The sequence below is a fragment of the Pteropus vampyrus genome, unplaced genomic scaffold (assembly GCF_000151845.1).
Source record: "Pteropus vampyrus isolate Shadow unplaced genomic scaffold, Pvam_2.0 Scaffold23, whole genome shotgun sequence".
NCBI classification, from domain to species: Eukaryota; Metazoa; Chordata; class Mammalia; order Chiroptera; family Pteropodidae; genus Pteropus; species Pteropus vampyrus.
The window spans coordinates 1,629,547-1,631,340 of record NW_011888804.1 but is presented as its reverse complement, the minus strand read 5'-3'; the positions used below and the strand labels follow the sequence as shown (position 1 = coordinate 1,631,340).

The window sequence follows — 1,794 nt, the reverse complement described above, 5'->3', positions numbered from 1 at the left end:
AATCCCGCCGTGCTAACTTAACTCTTTTTATCTTCCCCTCCAAATCTTGTCCATAGGCATCACGTCGCAAAATTAAAGAGTACTGTAATTACAATGCCATTTTACATCCTTGCTGACTCGTGTCATAAGAATTTGCACGCAGCTTCATCATCGTGCACGAGGGCTGCAGATGGAGTCGCTGAGACCCGGGGAGGTGAGATGACCTCTCTGACGCAGCCCAGCAGGCTCCAGGCGAGGCCCAGAGGAGAACCAGGTGTCCTGACCCCTGCAGCCTGTGTTCCCTGTGGCCCTGGACTCTTACAGAGCAAGAAGCTCCACCGTCTTGAGTTGCTAGGCAGCTATTGTCCCAATCATGAAGCCAGGTGTGCCCTGCCTTAAAGAGTAAGTGTGAATGTGCAGGTGTGGCTGTGGGTGGGGGTATTCAGAAAAGGGAGTTAGGGACCTTCTTCCTTCCATACTTCCTCTTCTCCCACTGAATCCCCCGGCCCGCCCCAATCCTTCACTGAACCCAAGGAAGAGGTTGAGAAATGACTAGAATTGCAATTGGCAATGAAGAGAAAGACTTTTGACTCTACCGTTCTGCGGCTTAGCTTCCCTGCGTTTGGAGGTGATGCTAATTCTAGCTCCCTCCCTCTCCAGCCTCCAGGACAAAGCAACCCCAGCCAGAAGCAAAGAGGGGCCGGGAACCAGCTCTGGGGTGCAACCCTGTCTCTAACCCTAGACCCAGAGTGGGGGAAAACTGTCTGGGATGAATCAAAATGGAATGTCCCTCTGCCAGAGGCATTGAAGGCAAAATTCCAAAGCAGCTTTAAGAATGCATAAGGGAGGTGTCCCTTCCTCCACACCCTGTCCCCCACCCAAACCACTGGTTCTTCATTTAAACTTCTCCAGCAGAGGCTTCTCTCTGGCACCCCCCACAGCACCCCTTCCCCACGCTCTCACTTCCTACCTGTGTCCAAGCCGCAAAGCCCTTGGCCTCCCAAGGCCCCGCACCACCCATTCCCTTAAGGGACCATCCCTCTCTCCTCTCCAGGTTGCAATTAGCATTTTTCTCTCTCTCACTGCCATCTCTCAACTATTTACAGGAGCCAATGGGATAAAAAGAGACAACATAAAAATAGTTTCCCAGCAGCTTTCAGGATGGGGTGGGAGTGGGGGCACCACAGACTCTTGGAATTTTCTCTCTCCTTTGCAAAAGAGAAAAACGCTAGAATCGTTTATCTTTTCCAAAGTGCGCCCCGATAGGTCACAGACCACTCACCTTGGAACTCCTTAGGAGCAGGGACCAAACCCCTGCATTCCTCAGTTTCCTGGGCAGAGCTTGTCACCAGCTCCCCTAAAAAGTATGGGTTCAGTGAAAGCTCATCAGGGTTCCAGAGCCAGCACTAAGTAAACAGGGCGCCCTGCTCTGCCCTCTTTCCATCACCTCCTGGGCACCCTTCCAAAAACATGAGCCAGTCAACAAAACTTTGGCTTTTCTCAATGCTTAAAATGTTTCATAATTGAATTAAAAAAAAAAAAAAAGGCATCGGGAACACTACAAACATAACTGAAACTGAAAACTTCGGGGGCTAAAATAATTCCTTTTCCATTTTGGTCACTAACACCACCCCCCCGGCAGGGAATGCCAGAGCTGGGGCCTTCCTTGCGAAGTCTCACCGAACTCCCCTCCTTTGAAATATGCCCCCTTTTTATTGCTTTTCTGGAGGAAGGGAACCAACCAGGGAAGAAGGAAAAGATCAGACTCTTATTTTTCGGAGCGCGAAACCGTTCAGGAATGATTTCGGTGCCGTA

General features: G+C 50.5%; 1 protein-coding gene across 4 annotated transcripts in view; it reads right to left on the bottom strand.

Annotated features, from left to right (window-relative positions):
* Nucleotides 1–1,794, bottom strand: part of CAMKK2 (calcium/calmodulin dependent protein kinase kinase 2) — a 44,319-nt gene that overhangs the window by 39,773 nt on the left and 2,752 nt on the right. For 2 of the 4 annotated variants that reach the window (XM_023528207.1, XM_023528208.1), the window contains exons 2-4: nucleotides 1,493–1,498; nucleotides 1,427–1,433; nucleotides 443–449 (exon numbers count right to left, since the gene is read on the bottom strand). The gene's annotated coding sequence lies outside the window, so the exon portion shown is untranslated. Of the gene's footprint in view, nucleotides 1–442; nucleotides 450–1,426; nucleotides 1,434–1,492; nucleotides 1,499–1,794 lie in introns of those variants that run through there. The other 2 variants (XM_011355770.2, XM_011355769.2) reach the window with 1 other exon arrangement.